This window comes from Polypterus senegalus, chromosome 15 (assembly GCF_016835505.1).
Source record: "Polypterus senegalus isolate Bchr_013 chromosome 15, ASM1683550v1, whole genome shotgun sequence".
Lineage (NCBI taxonomy): Eukaryota > Metazoa > Chordata > Cladistia > Polypteriformes > Polypteridae > Polypterus > Polypterus senegalus.
This window is the reverse complement of record NC_053168.1, coordinates 133,833,167-133,848,689: the sequence shown is the minus strand read 5'-3', so window position 1 is coordinate 133,848,689 and position 15,523 is coordinate 133,833,167.

Here is a 15,523-nt window from a genome sequence, read left to right as displayed (position 1 = left end):
GAAAGCACAGATAAAATCTTACAGAAACTGTGTCGCCAAAAGTTCTGGTCAAACTTACATGCCCTGCAGAGTTATCAGTGCCCTGTGATTTACTGGCACCGCATGCAAGCAATTGTCCTGTCGTGTGCCTTGCACTTGATGAGTCAGTGCAACCTAGCAGAGGATCAAGTGATGAAAGAACACTGGATGGGCTAAATCTCTGCCAAAATGCATCCATAGAGCCTCTCAGCATGAACGCCTCTGATTGTCAGAAGTGAGAAATAAGGTGCCATGAGTGTTAAGCAAATCACTTCTCTCTGCTTGGCTGGGCAGGATGCGGCTCAGCATAATGAAAACTGTTCTTCATAACTTTGTCCTTTAATTAGCTGGCCCGCAGTACGATAAATTGCAGCTTTTCACAGATTCATTTTTAGCTGTATACTTAAACTAACTTTTCATTTTATGTATAGGGTTTTCATATGTGTAGTAATTAGGTCACCTGCTTAGAAAAATGTTTTAGAAATCTTTTCCTTTCCAAGAAACAGTAAATCAGGAAAATAATTTGAGCTGTCACTCAGGGATGTAAATGACCATTGTTATGGTGAAGGTCAAATTCTGTTTCATTATTAAAACAATATTTCACCACATAATTATATATGCGAATGGCAATTAAATATTACTTTGAATATCTCAAGAGGAATATGGAGCAATATAGGATGGAGCCCATAGCAGACTGTAGTGGTGTCTGAGGATGGATGATCAATAGGACATTATTTGGCCCATCATGGTAAAGACGTGATAAAATACACAGCTAGGCCTTCAAAAATAACAGAAAAAAGCCACAGCCATATCTATCTATCTATCTATCTATCTATCTATCTATCTATCTATCTATCTATCTATCTAATCATGCCAAGTATACTAAAATTAATATTTATCTGTCTATCTTTTACAACACCTTGAAGAGGTCTTGGTGAGGCCAGCAAAGGACACCTACCCCATGGTCTGAATGTGGATGTCAATGCCACAGTGCAGTGAGGTCCTAACTCTTTGTAGGCATAAAAGATTCTTCGGACTGAGAAGGGCTAAATTGCCCACCATGGCCTAGTCATTCCGGCCCCCTAATCATTCCCTGTCTGTAATTGGCTAACTATCTCTCACCACTTCACCACCTAATAGCTCATATGTGGTGAGCATACTAGTGCAAAAATAGCTGCCCACTCACTATGCCAAGCACTTTGAGCACTATATAAATGTAAAAAAATATTATCATATTATAGAGCCCTTCATATCTATCTATCTATCTATCTATCTATCTATCTATCTATCTATCTATCTATCTATCTATCTATCTATCTATCTATCTATCTATCTATCTATCTATCTATCTATCTATCTATCTAGACTAGGTATAATTACTGGACTTAAGCAATCCAAAGCTCAGGAAGTAGAATGGAATTTGGACAAAGCTAACTACTTGAACCAGTTTATAAATACTGTATATTTTCCCACATTCCACCACCACCTTCTTCTAATGATCAGTCCTCCCACACCATCCATGCCGCATTAACAACTCCTACCATGTCAACTGGCATGGCCACTGATGAGTCCACCATTAACCATCAGTGTAAGCTGTCCATAACTGATAACCAAGAAGACACACAGGAGAAGCTGCAGAACCAAATATAGTCAGCTGTCAAGTTCTGAAGGCCTGTTCTGACCAACTTTGTGGTGTCTTCTGCTGCCCGGTCTTTCAGTCAGTAAAGCTGAGTTCTGTTTGAAGTAGGAAGTCAGATTTCCAAGTTCTGAGTAGGAATTTTCATCTGGAGTGCCCTGTTAAGTCAGTTTTCCAACATGGGATCTCGGGGCTGGTGTGTTAGGCTCGAGTTTGTCTGACTTTAGATTATGACGTCAATCCAAAATGGCAACGTACACTGTCTTAGTCTTAGTGAAAGCTGTAGCATTATACTGTTTATTAGCACTTCCATCAATTTGTATCTTATTAAATCAGTCATAAACACAGTACTGTCCAACTTTCATTTATGGACATGTTGCTGCAGTGTATGGATACACAAAAAGCTTCAATCAACTGCTATTTATTCTAATAGAGCAATCGCAACAAAGGTTTTTCTGGACACGTCTATATTGGTTTTCCAAACGTTTTACTAGAATGTGGTCAAGTAGAATGTGTCATTCCCGGCTCTGACATGCAAGGTAAATGGAATGCAGTATAAGGCTCAGCAAAGATCCACTCCAGTGGTGAACATCTTGGATTGTACCCGTTCCAAATAAGGCAGGTTCCTCGTCACATAAGGACTGCAGACCAGTTGGTCTTATATTCTACATTATGGAGACCTTTGACTGGCTGGTCCTGGACTTTGCAAATTCTTTTGTGAAAGACCGCTTGGACCCACTGTTGGACAACGAATGGAGAAGAAGATGCGATCATCTGTGTGCTCTACGAGGCTGCCAAAGCTAGCAGCACCCTGAACGTTCTGTTTTTAGATTCCTTCAGTGCCTGAAAGCACAATCCAGCCATGGCGGTTAAGGGGTAAGCTCAGAGATAATGAAGGTGGATGAACCTTTGGTGTCCTGCATAATGGAGTGTCTGTCCAGCAGACCAGTTTGTGAGCCTCAAGAATTGTGTGTGTGTGATGTGGATGTGAGCAACACTGTAGCACACACTCAGGTGGACTGAAGAGACCTCCCAATCCTCAACAACTTCCTTCAGCCCTTCTTGAGGAACACCTTGATGCTCCCAGTATGTTGGTTTCATTTTTTAACATCACAACAACCTGGCATTCTAACAGGGATGGCGTAGACCTTTAATATTCACTGTATGTTCTTGTCAGTAAAAAATCAGTCCGTCCTTTTTCTGAATTCTCATATTTGCATTATGTGATTGCTGGGAGACGGAGCTTAGAGGGAGAAAAAAATATATTTTTGGAAATGCATTGAAAAAGAGTTCTGTTACAGTTTGCATTTTTCTAAAATCTAGGCCAGCATTCTCTTAAGTCTGAAAATGAGCTAAAATAAGAATTTCATTCTCTTGGGAACAGTTCCCTTTTTTTCCCCCTCATTGTCTCGCTTATGAGAAGTTGCCGGAGTAATAATACATTGTTCAGAGCCTTTGGTGAGTAATTTTTAATTATTGGTACACTTAAGGTTACTGGATAGCAATGTTCCTGCAGTCAGATCTAATACTACATGGAAAACTGAATGCTGCAATGCAGAAATTTGTTAGCATTGGAGGATTTTACTCTGGTGGGGGCTGCACCAAAAATTCCTTACTTATCATTAGCCCACTCCCCGTTTCTCACCATGTGTGCAATTTTGGCTCGGACCAAACTGAACTTTTTTTGGGCTTGACTGGTTTCTTATTCCCCACACAACTGAATTCAGGTCTTTTCTTTTCCTCCTCTACCTCACTCTGGGTGAACTTTTTCCCCAACTCCACTCTGAACTCCAAGTCACCTAATAGAGATGGGAGCGGAGGATGTCATCATCTATATGCTATACTGATCCCTCTCCCACTTGGACAGAGGCAGTGGTGCTGTAAGAATTATGTTTCTGGACTTCTCTAGTGCCTTCAACACCATCCAACCTCTGTTCCTCAGGGACAAGCTGACAGAGATGGGAGTAGATTCATACCTGGTGGCATGGGTCATGGACTATCTTACAGACAGACCTCAGTATGTGCGTCTCGGGAACTGCAGGTCTGACATTGTGGTCAGCAGCCCAGGAGCGCCGCAGGGGACTGTACTTTCTCCGGTTCTGTTCAGCCAACATACATTGGACTTCCAATACAACTTGCCATGTCCTACCTAATGCAAAAGTTCGCTGACAACACTGCTGTCGTGGGCTGCATCAGGAGTGGGCAGGAGGAGGAGTATAGAAACCTAATCAATGACTTTGTTAAATGGTGTGACTCAAACCATCTACACCTGAACACCAGCAAAACCAAGGAGCTGGTGGTGGATTTTAGGAGTCCCAGGCCTCTCCCGGACCCCATGATCATCAGAGGTGACTGTGCAAAGGGTGCAGACCTATAAATACCTGGGAGTGCAGCTGGATGATAAACTGGACTGGACTGCCAATACTGATGCTCTGAGTAAGAGAGGACAGAGCCGACTATACTTCCTTAGAAGGCTGGTGTACTTCAACATCTGCAATAAGATGCTGCAGATGTTCTATCAGAAGGGTGTGGCGAGTGCCCTCTTCTTTATGCTGCCTTCCCAGCACACCACCGTGTAGAAGAGGGACTCCTCACGCCTGGACAAACTGGTGAGGAAAGCAGGCTCTATTGTAGGCACAGAGCTGGACAGTTTGACATCCGTTGAGCAGGCTCCTGTCAATCATGGAGAATCCACTGCATCCACTGAACAGGATCATCTCCAGACAGAGCAGCAGCTTCAGTGACAGACTGCTGTCACCGTCCTGCTCCACTGACAGACTGAGGAGATTGTTCCTCTCCCACACTATGTGACTCTTCCATTCCACCCGGGATTGGGGGGGGGTAAACGTTTACATTATACAAAGTTATTGTCTTATACCTACCTCACACTCTCCACCTTGCATTTTTTAACTTGCACTGTGCTTCCTTGCTCTTTAATTTTAATATTGTTTTTATCAGTATGCTGCTGCTGTAGTATGTACATTTCCCCTTGGAGATTAAGAAAGTATCTATCTATCTATCTATCTATCTATCTATCTATCTATCTATCTATCTATCTATCTATCTATCTATCTATCTATCTATCTATCTATCTATCTATCTATCTATCTATCTATCTATCTATCTATCTGAGGTAGAGAGGCTCTGAACTGAACCCAGGAGAACTTCCAGTACAACATTATTACATTCAGGAAGCATTTCTGGGGCCGGTAGATGAAGAGGAGTCCTACTGCTAGCTACTTCTGGTGGCAACAGGGCTTTCCATTGGAGGAACTTGTGGCGGACGGGATGCCTCCACACTGATATGACCTGGGGAGCCAGCCTAGCCAGAGAGTTACCTCTCCCAGAGCACTAGATGGCAACCCCCTTGGGTTGTAGCAGTGCCTAGGACTCCTGCAAAGCTTCATGGGAGCTCGAGTTTGGTGCAGCTCTGTTGGGATCCATTGGTGCTGCCAGGGGGTGCTGTAGGTGCCACACCCGGAAGTGCTGCGGAAAAAAGTCATTAAGCACTTGGAGCACTTCTGGGTGACTTAAAAGAGCCAGCAGCCACTACTCCGAGAGCCAGAGTCGGGAGCAGGGAGACGAAGCTTGCTGAGGAGGAGTGGAGGAGAAGAGATAAGGATAAAAAAAGTGTGTTGTGCTTTGGGACTGTGTGTTTGTCTTCTACGTTCCCCACAAGGCTTTTTCTCACAAGGGAAAAAGAAAAATAAGTCACGTATACTTTTATAACTGTGCCTCTAGCGTCCGTCTGTGGGGGTATGAGATTGTGAACGCGACTGACAGAATAAAACTGAATAAAAAAAAAAAAAACAAAGCTAACCTTTAAAAGTATCATAAATTTACACCGGCTGTTACAGACTGAAATCAAATGTATGTTTTTATTCTAAAATAGTAAGAATAAGAGCAGCTCATTTCTCAAAACGGACTCGTCCGGGGTCGAACCCATGATGTTTTGATTACCAGTCAACAGCTGATACTGTTGCGCCACCAAAGCGGTCGTAGCAAATGCGTGTCAATGTTGCACCCTAACGCTGGTTCTTTTTCTGCAGTTATATTCTTGAATAGAAGCGCACTTGTTCTGTTATATTTGTACCTTTTGTGAAAGTGTTTCTTTTATATTTGGATTTCAGGCTTCACACATTACACACTTCATGTGTACATTTTTTCAATTATTACTAAAACATGAAAAACGTTTCTGTTTTAACGATGTGTTTACATAGATCGTAGACACGGAGCACACATGAAATGCACGTGTTCCAAATAACGATATAGTATTTATAAAATGTGTCATTTTGCTTGACTTCTCACTCTATAAAACTCCAAGCAACTGACACACAGGTAAACAGACTTGAGCTGAGAAAACTGTGTGCTGGTTGGGGGATGCGATAGCAGGCTGCTTGTTGCTTGTCAACACATTTACAAGACAAAAGACGCTGATAAAGAGGTGCGAAGCGATTTAAGTTGGGACAAATCTACAAGTTTTTTAGAAGGCTGTGGTAATTCTAGTGTTAAAAACCACATATCTGAGTCATTATGCCTCCAGGGGCATTTACAATTGGGGAATTTTTATTAAACATTTGGATAAATCTTTTTTACTCTTAAAAACTGGTGATAACAGAATTGAGAGAACCAACTTATCTGCTGTAAGAATGGGACCAGCATATCATCAAGGGTTGGGGCTCGTATGTGATCCCCAAATATTGTAGACTAGCCATCTTCCATGGCTCTGCCCATGTAGTACTGAAACAGAACAGTGAGGAGGGTCCAGCCCGGATCCCCACTCCTGATGTCACGCTTCACCCTTCCCTCAGTCCACAGCCTCTGTCTCGGATTAGCACCAATATATCATGCAAGCAAACTATGATTCTTAGAGCGATGAGAGGTTGCAAAATCAACCAGAATGTTCAAGCAAATTATAGAATAAACAATCTAAATCCACTAAGTAGTTCTCTCGTTTGCTAGCTAAGCGGAAGTAAGGAACATCTAAAGGCTGTCGCGTGATTTAGGAGGGCCCTGCCACCCTTACCTCGGCCCGCTGCATGTTTCTCGGATTCACGCAAATAAATCGGTACCGCAAGTGAACTATGATACAGAATGTGATAAGAGAAGTCACAAAATCAACTGGAATGTTCAAGCAAATCATAGAAAAAAAAGATCTAAATCCATTAAGTAGTTCTCTTATGAAAAGCAGACAGACAAGACAGACAGATTTTTATATAGAGATGTTGCAATAGAACCACAGATAATAGAAATTAGGTCTTTTCAGACATGAGTTACCGGTAAGACTGAAGCCAATTGGAATGGGAGCGGGTTATATGGGGTCCAGGAGGGAGGACAACAGAAGTGACATCAGAGATGGTATAAGTGTCACTCTTCTGTTCTACAGAGGGAGGAGAACAGAAGTCACTAAGCGACAGCGCAATCCCCTGCTTTGGAGTATAACTACCAGCACTAGAGCCTTTCAACTGTCTCCCAAACTCCCGTGTGTGGCACTGCATTTGCAAACCTCTGTTCAAATAATAATTTGTTAACACATGGTGCCATGTGGACCCTCTACTAAAGGAAAGTGGAGGAGAAGACTAAGAAATGATACATTTTCAGTGCTGTATGCAGTGAATAGCATTACTTCCTTTTCTGTGTTGAGTCTTTGTGAAGAGGAGAGAAAACAACGTCAAAGTTTTGGGGAACCACCCTGATGGCTATGTATAATTGAAACAAGACAAAAATGAAAAACATGCAACAAGTTGAACTGACTCAAAATTGCCAAACTTCTGGTCATAATGGGTTCCAGGCAGTAAGGGGTGGGTCCAGGAGGGTGGATAATGGAAGTGTTGTCAGTGGAGAAACGGGCGTCCATCTTCAGTTCTGCAGAGAGAGAAAGAGAGAAGGCATTAGAACACAGTGCCATCCCCTGGTTTATTGGGTAGCTACTATCACTAGAGCCCTTAGGCTGTCTCCCATGCACACGCGTGTGACATGACCAACCCCTCCGACTCCACCCAGACCTACTGGGTCGGGGTGGTCCGAATCACAAGTTCATGAATCTGAGAACGACCATCAGCGTTGACATAAAGAGAGCCATGGCGATGCAGGACTTTGAACTGAAAAAGCTGAAGGTCCAAGAACCATCAAGTGACCGACGAGTTTGATTCCTTGTGAACCGATATCCACTGGAGTGGTTCACGATCGGTGATCAGAGTGAACTCTCAACCCAGAAGGTAGTACCTCAGATGGTTAGTAGCCCATTTAGTTGCCAAGGCTTCCTGCTCCACAACTGCCTAACTGGTCTTCCAGTCCAACAGTTTCTGACTCTGGAAAATGATGGGGTGTTTAACATCGTCAACAGTTTGGTTCAACACGGCACTAAGACCTGTGTCTGAAGCATCGGTCAGGAGACTAAAATGCAAAGAGAACTATCGAACCCTCAAAATCGGTGCTGATATAACGGCCTGCTTCAGGTTATGAAATGCGATATCTGCTTTTGCATCCCATACCAACATGTTGGAGGCCTGCTTTTTTGTCAAGTTTGTCAAGGGTGCCATCTTCTCAGAGAAACGGTGCACGAACTGGCGGAAGTACTCCTTTAGCCCCAGAAAGGCCTGAACCTGCCGCTTGGTTTTTCAGATGGGGCCATTTCAGAATGGAACCCTGTGGCTGGACAGTACCCTCTACCTCCTAGGTAGCCTAAACACTTGGCCTCAGTTAGTCCAAAGAAGCATTACTTGGAGTTTATCTGCAGTCTGGGTTTACGCAATGGCAGGGGCACAATTTGTGTATGCTGTACATGTTTCTTTAATAGACACGGTGTCATCCATGTAGGTGGCACTAAAAGAGTTCTGGGGCCGCAGCTCTCTGCCCACCACTCACTGAAGAGAGAAGGCATAAGAACACAGTGCCAACCTCTGGTTTGGTAGGTTAATTGCTATTAGGAGAGCCCTTAACACTAGAATTACCAGAGCCTACGAGAAAACTCATAAATCCGGCCCACCTTAAATCCATTCGCACCTCTCTGTCGGCGTCTTTTGTCCTGTAAATGTGCTGATTAAGACAAGCAGCAAGCAGCCTACTATTCCATCCCCAACCGTTGCAGAACGTTCACTAAGTTCTCCCAGCTCGTGCCTTGTTTGATTATCTTGGAGTAAACAATCTATTATTTCCACCCTAAAACTCCAGCAGTTCACTCCCAGATAATCAAACAAGGCATGAGCTGGAAGAACTCAGTGAACATTCTGCAATGGTGGGGGATGGAATAGCAGGCTGCTTGCTGCTTGCTGCTTGTCTTAATCGGCACATTTACAGGACAAAAGACGCCGACGGAGAGGTGAGAACGGATTTAAGGTGGGCTGGATTTACGAGTTTTCTCGTATGCTCTGGTGATTCTAGTGTTAAGCTGTCTTCCCATGTGCACACATGTGCCATTTTCCAACACATGACTGGTTTCTAGAATATGGGCAGTAATTGCTACAGATCAAAAATAGTAAAGAAGGGGTGTATCACCTCAAACTTCTCCATTAAGACATGTAATATCCAACAATTTAGCGTTCATGTTAACTGTCAAACTGTGAAAGCATGAAAGCCATTGTTATCGAACCAAGGAGGGGTAATATGGCTTTTGAGTTTAGTGCTAGCCAGTCATCTGGAAGAGCCTGTTAAAATCTGTGATTAAACAATCAATTCATGAATTGGGGAATTCATTCATTAATGTCTAACACTATTAACAACATACACCCCACAAGGTGCTTTACGGAGGAAATAAAAGTCAAATGGGCACTGTGGCGGAGTGGGTAGGACAGTGGCACTCTAAGCCACATGACGGCCAGTTTAATGCACACTGACTCACCGTGTGACTGACTAACAGTGTGTCACTCAAACTGTAAACATTACATTCATGGAAACAATTGCAAAGCAAGCCAATCTTGACAGCTATAGTATGTAGTAGTACAGTAACAGTCATAAGTTTTTAAACAGTGACACAATTTTCATAATTTTGGCTCTGTATGCCCCCACAATAGATTTGAAATAATGCAATCATTATGTGATTGAAGTGTAGACATTTAGCTCTAATTCAATGGGTTTAGCAAAAGCATTGTATGAGCCATTTAGAAAAGACATGGCCCCCCCTATTATCAGGGGCTCAAAAGTATTTGGACAAAGTAACAACATCATGAGTATGATGATCATTTTCAAATTTTGGGTAAAAGTCCTTTCCAGTCAATGACTGCATGAAGTCTGAACTCCTGGCCTTCTTCAAGTGTTGGGCTTCCACCCTAGTGACACTTTGCCAGGCCTTTACTGTCGCTGTCGTCAGGTGCTGATTGTTCGTTGGACTTTCTACCTTCAGTTTTGTCTTCAGAAAGTGAACTGCATGTCCAGTTGGGTTGAGGTCAGCTGACTGACTGGGCCATTGAAGAATATTCCACTTCTTTGCCTTTTTGTTTGCTGTACCAGTATTTTTGGTCTTATTGTCCATCTGTACTAATGCGTCGTCCTATCAGTTTTGCAGCATTTGTCTGAATCTGAGCAGACAGTACAGCACCCTGTTCACTTCAGAATTCATCCTGCAACTTCTGCCAGCAGTCATAACACCAGTAAACACCACTGACTGACTTCCATTAGCAGCTATGCATGATCAGGCCATAACACGGCCTCCACCATGTTTCACAGATGATGTGGTATGCATCGGATCATGAGCCATTTCTTCTCTTCTCTTGTCTTTCCAACGTTCTGGTATACATTGATCTTGGCTTCCTTTGTCCAAAGAAAATTGTTTGAGAACTGGACAGGCTTTTAAAAAGTGTTTTCTGGTAAAGTCTAATCTGTTCTTCCTATGCTTGAGGATTATCGGTGGTCTGCACCTTTGTATCTTTACTTTCATGAAATCTTCTCTTGATTGTAGACTTTGGCAATGACAGGTCTACCCCCCAGAGAGTGTTCTTGGTTTGGCTAAATGTCCTGAAGGGGTCCTTCTTCACCAAGGGAAGAATTCTGTGATCATCCAGCACAATTGTCTTAAGTGGTTGTCCAGACCTTCTGGTGTTACTGAGCTCACCAGTGTGTTCCTTCTCTTTATGAATGTACCAATTTTGGACACTCCTGGTGTTTCTGCTGTCTCTCTAAAGTGGTGATTCCCAATGTGGGGAGCAATTAGATTATTTAGGGAGAGGAATTCAAGAATTTAGGTACGTTAAACAATTTATAAAATGAAAAACAGAAACCCACTGTTAAAAATGATAGAAAAAAATAAACAAGTAATTATTTTTTACAGAGGCATTTATATATTTATATAAACATAAAAGGGATGGTGAAGAACCCTTTAATTTATGATTTTATAATTGGCTTGGGTTTTTCTACTTGGAAATCGTTGTTACAGTTCATATTATTTTAATGGTAAAAATGATTATAAAACTTTGCAATATAATAAAAATATAAAATGATCAAAATATTACAGAAAAAGTCATTAAAGTTATTTTATATTGATTAATATCACGTCTCTGCGGTGGGTTGGCACCCTGCCCAGGATTGGTTCCTGCCTTGTGCCCTGTGTTGGCTGGGATTGGCTCCAGCAGACCCCCGTGACCCTGTGTTCGGATTCAGCGGGTTAGAAAATGGATGGATGGATGAATATCACGTCTCTTATTATATGTTTTCAAAGCAGTATTTTCATATTACTTCATATTATTTTTTTAAACAATTTCTTAGTGATTTCTTTGTCAGTACTTCAACTATCCTTTCCTTCTTTTGTTTCCATGTTCTTTGTTTAGACCAAATTAATGACATTATGGGCTTCCTCCACGTGAGTAGGAGTTCACTTTTTGAATAGGTAATAATAAGAATAAGGTATATGTTACAGTGGGGGACATCATGATTTTAGAGAGGCCTAGGTGAGGCATGGCCAAAAAAAGGTTGGGGACCACTGGTCTATTATCTGATGTTGTATATACTGGAACATATGCCTTTGTATTCATTGTCTGATGTTAGATTAGATTAGACAAACTTCATTAAACCCAAGAGGAAATTCAAAAGCAAACAGCAGCAGAAGCATAGCAAACAAGAATTACGGAAACAGGACAGAAAATAAAGCCAATCAATCAATAAATAAAAATTTGGATGTGAGCGTCAGTAGGCTTTGCACCCTAGGAACCAAGTTACCTGAAATAGTCTATAATGTTTCAGCAATTATTTACCGCTCTGATGCTGATCTTTCTGATCATAAATCAGGTTACTACGATAGGAATTGATGAGAAGAATAATGATCAATTGCAGAATTACGGTATTTGCCATAATTCTCGAGATATTATCAGAAATTCATTTGAGGGTGTCCTCTAGTGTGCCTCTTTCTCAGGCACGATTTAGCTCAAAAACTAATCGGCATCTCGTCTCATAACAAGCTTAAGTTTCGAGTTTGGTATTTTTCCATCCAGTCATTTTTAGCTCGAGACCATCCACACCAACAGACCAACAGACCTAACCCATCATTGAGATATCGATGTGTTGGGTATCAGGGGGCCCTAAAATGTTGATATCCATTGAAAACAGGAGATCGAAATTTTTGATGAATCTAAAGACGATAGGTTATGGTGGGGGAGGGTACAAAGCAAAGCAAAACTAAACTTAACGAATAAGTATCTATCTATCTATCTATCTATCTATCTATCTATCTATCTATCTATCTATCTATCTATCTATCTATCTATCTATCTATCTAGGCTGGAATCATTGAATTTCCTGATAGCAGCGGGCAGATTAGATCCCCAGAGGCACTCCTTAGTACATCTTGGTGGAATGAGCCAGTGGTTAAAAGTTTTCCAAGAGAGGGCCTCCTGGAGGGGGATGGAGGGGATTATTCATGATGGTATCCAATTTTTACCACCATTCTCTTTTCCACAATATCTTCCCATATATCCAGGGCTGGCCCTGCGATGGCACAGGCTTCCCTGATAAGTTTGTTCAGGCCTTGTGCTTTTTTTGTACCCAAGTTGCCTACCCAGGAGACTGCAGTGTAGAGCGCCACACTGGCTACTATGGACTGGTAGAACATTTCCAGCAGCTTGCTGCACACATCAAAAGACCTAAGTCTCTTTAGCAAGTCCAGTCTGCCTTGGACCTTCTTGGACCGCGCCACTGTGTTGTCAGACCAGTCCAGTTTGTTCTTAATGTGAACCTGCAACATTGTATTGGGAGATATGCCTGTAGGAATCTTCTTGCACCTTCTTGTAAACCTGACAAGAAATTTGAATACAACTTGATTTATGTAGACAAAGTGATAAAGGAGCTGAAATTCCCATCCATTTGTGTTCTCATCGTGGAGGCAGCGCTTTACCTGGATGATGTGTATATAAACAGACAGATGTTTAAAATAGTCTGACAAGTGTAGCAGATGTAGAGCACTCAAGATGGCAATCAATATCAAACAAATGGCAGCCGGGGCCATTGTTCTGACTGGCAAAAGAATAACAATTGAGATAATCCCTCCACCAGTGGTCTCCATCCAACCTGACAGCTTGAGAGGCTCTGCAAAGAAGAATGACAGAAAATCATCAAAATCCAGGTGTGTGAAGTTCGTCGAGTCGGACGCAAGAAGACGCCAGGCTGGAATCGCTGCAAATGAAGCACTGAGTTAAGGGTCTGAACATTTGTGTCAATTGGTTGTTTCAGTCTTTTTATTTTAAATAATCTGCATCAGTTTCTAAAATCCTTTTTTCGCTTTCGTCATTCTGGGGTTTTCAATGTTGTTTGATGAGGGGGGAAAAAATAAATTTGTATGATTTTAGCACAAGGCTGTGACATAACAAAATGTGAAAAAGCCAAGGGGTCTGAATACTTTGTGAAGGTGCTGTATGCTATCTCCGAATTAAGACCCCAGGTGAGGTGCCAATCCATCACACATGTCTCCAGTCAGGTACATTTAGTCTCATAAATCGGCAGAAGCTGCCCACTTTTAGAATTTTTGTGGGGGAAATGCCAGCATGGATGTACTGCAACATATCCATCAGACCTCAGCAAGGGCACTGGGACCCATCCCAGAAGTGCTGAGTGCAAGGCATGTGCCAGACGATTACAGGGCACACTAAGGAAGACAAAATTATGGTGCTCATTTATAGTTAACTGTTAACATAAGACACATATTTGGGATATGGGCAGAAAAACAAAGTACTCAGAGATAAACGTGTCACATCTGACTTTCAAATGAGTAGTTAAATGTTCTTAAGCAGAAATACAATTCCACAGAGTGTTTGTGCTCAAACTGCATCCGGCCCTGGGGACCTGTGGGGAAAAATACTGGGCTTCGGCCGTACATTCAAATACATAATGAGCCCTGTGCCCTTGTTAATGGTAGAAATTCAGCTGATGTTGGACTGATGAACAAGCAGTTATTGCACATTTGAGGATTCTAAATATACAGTGATAGTCCTTGCTTAACATTGGGATAATTCTTTTATCTAAAATCACACAATAAGCAAAACTCTTTTAAACCTATCATCATTTCCCATAGCTGCAATGTCGTAAACGAGGGTCATGCTTCTGGGACAGGCAAGAGCTATATTAACAGATGAAGTTTCGTCTCAGACATAATTGAAATTTATTTTCATGTATTAACATTCTGTCAAATGATATCAATTATAGAGCTCTTATGATTGGTATTTTTAACATGCTTTCAGAACACAGTATGATATTCAGCCTCTTTTAATGTTGGCAAGATTCATCAATAAAATTTAGTCAAAGCACGGACACAGATGAAAGAAAGTCTTTTACACTTAGTAATGTCCTATTCTTATACATTATTGTTGTAATTTAACAAAAGCTTCTTTTGGTCTTAATAACACAACGCATCAATGAAGTGGTTATTCATCTTCAAGCAGTGTGGTGTATTAAAAGCTTGTGATATGTTGGTAAAATCACATTGCATACTCAGTCCTGTTTTTTTAAGTCCTTAAAATGATTTTGTTGTCATGGCACTGATTTGTGCTTAAAATAGACCTTTTCGACCGATGTAATGAAGAGCTTCCTGTTTAAACGCCGTGGTCATTTTAGATCTGAGATCGGCTGAAATTTAAACAATGACCGTTGTTAATACCCAGCCGTCATTACTCAGCTTGCCAATAGATGTCAGAAGGACGGATGCCAAAACCGAAATGCCCAAAGATAGATTTCAACATAGCAAGCAAATGGCGATACGTTCTAAATTACTTACGGTTCCGGAGCTGTCGAAGGATTTAAGTCAGTTGACGATGTTAGTCCTGGAAAGTACGCCCCACCAAACCAATGTTCCAAAAACCAACCAAACTTACTGTTATCTGCTCGAACCAACACCGACTTACTATACTTGGCCGTCCAGCGGCGTCATCGAAGCATTCGAACATTCTTAGCCAATCATGCAATACTGCATCCACATTTGCCACGTTATGTTCTTACTACAGAGGCAGAGTCCCATTTGATGGTTCTAACTTGTATTGAGTTGAGGTATTGACGCGAACACCATACATATGGATAGTATCAAATTATACTATATAAGGATATGTGTGTACAGGTGTATATATATATATATATATGAAGTGACTCAAACCTGATATTTTTTTTTGACTTCATGTGACACAGATTTGGTGTTTGCAGGTCTATGTGGACGCAGAAATCTGATCTTTTCAAATCAGATTTGAGTCCCTTTCATATGTGGTCCTACGTGGAAAAAACTAGGTCCTTACTGGTTCTTGAATAAAAGCACACTTGTTTTGTTATACTTGTATCTTTTATGAAAGTGTTTATTTGATATTTAGACTTCAGTCTTCACACATTACACACCTCTTGTCTACATTTTGTCAATTATTCCTAAAATATGAAAAACGTTTCATTTTTAGTTAGGTGTTGCAACAA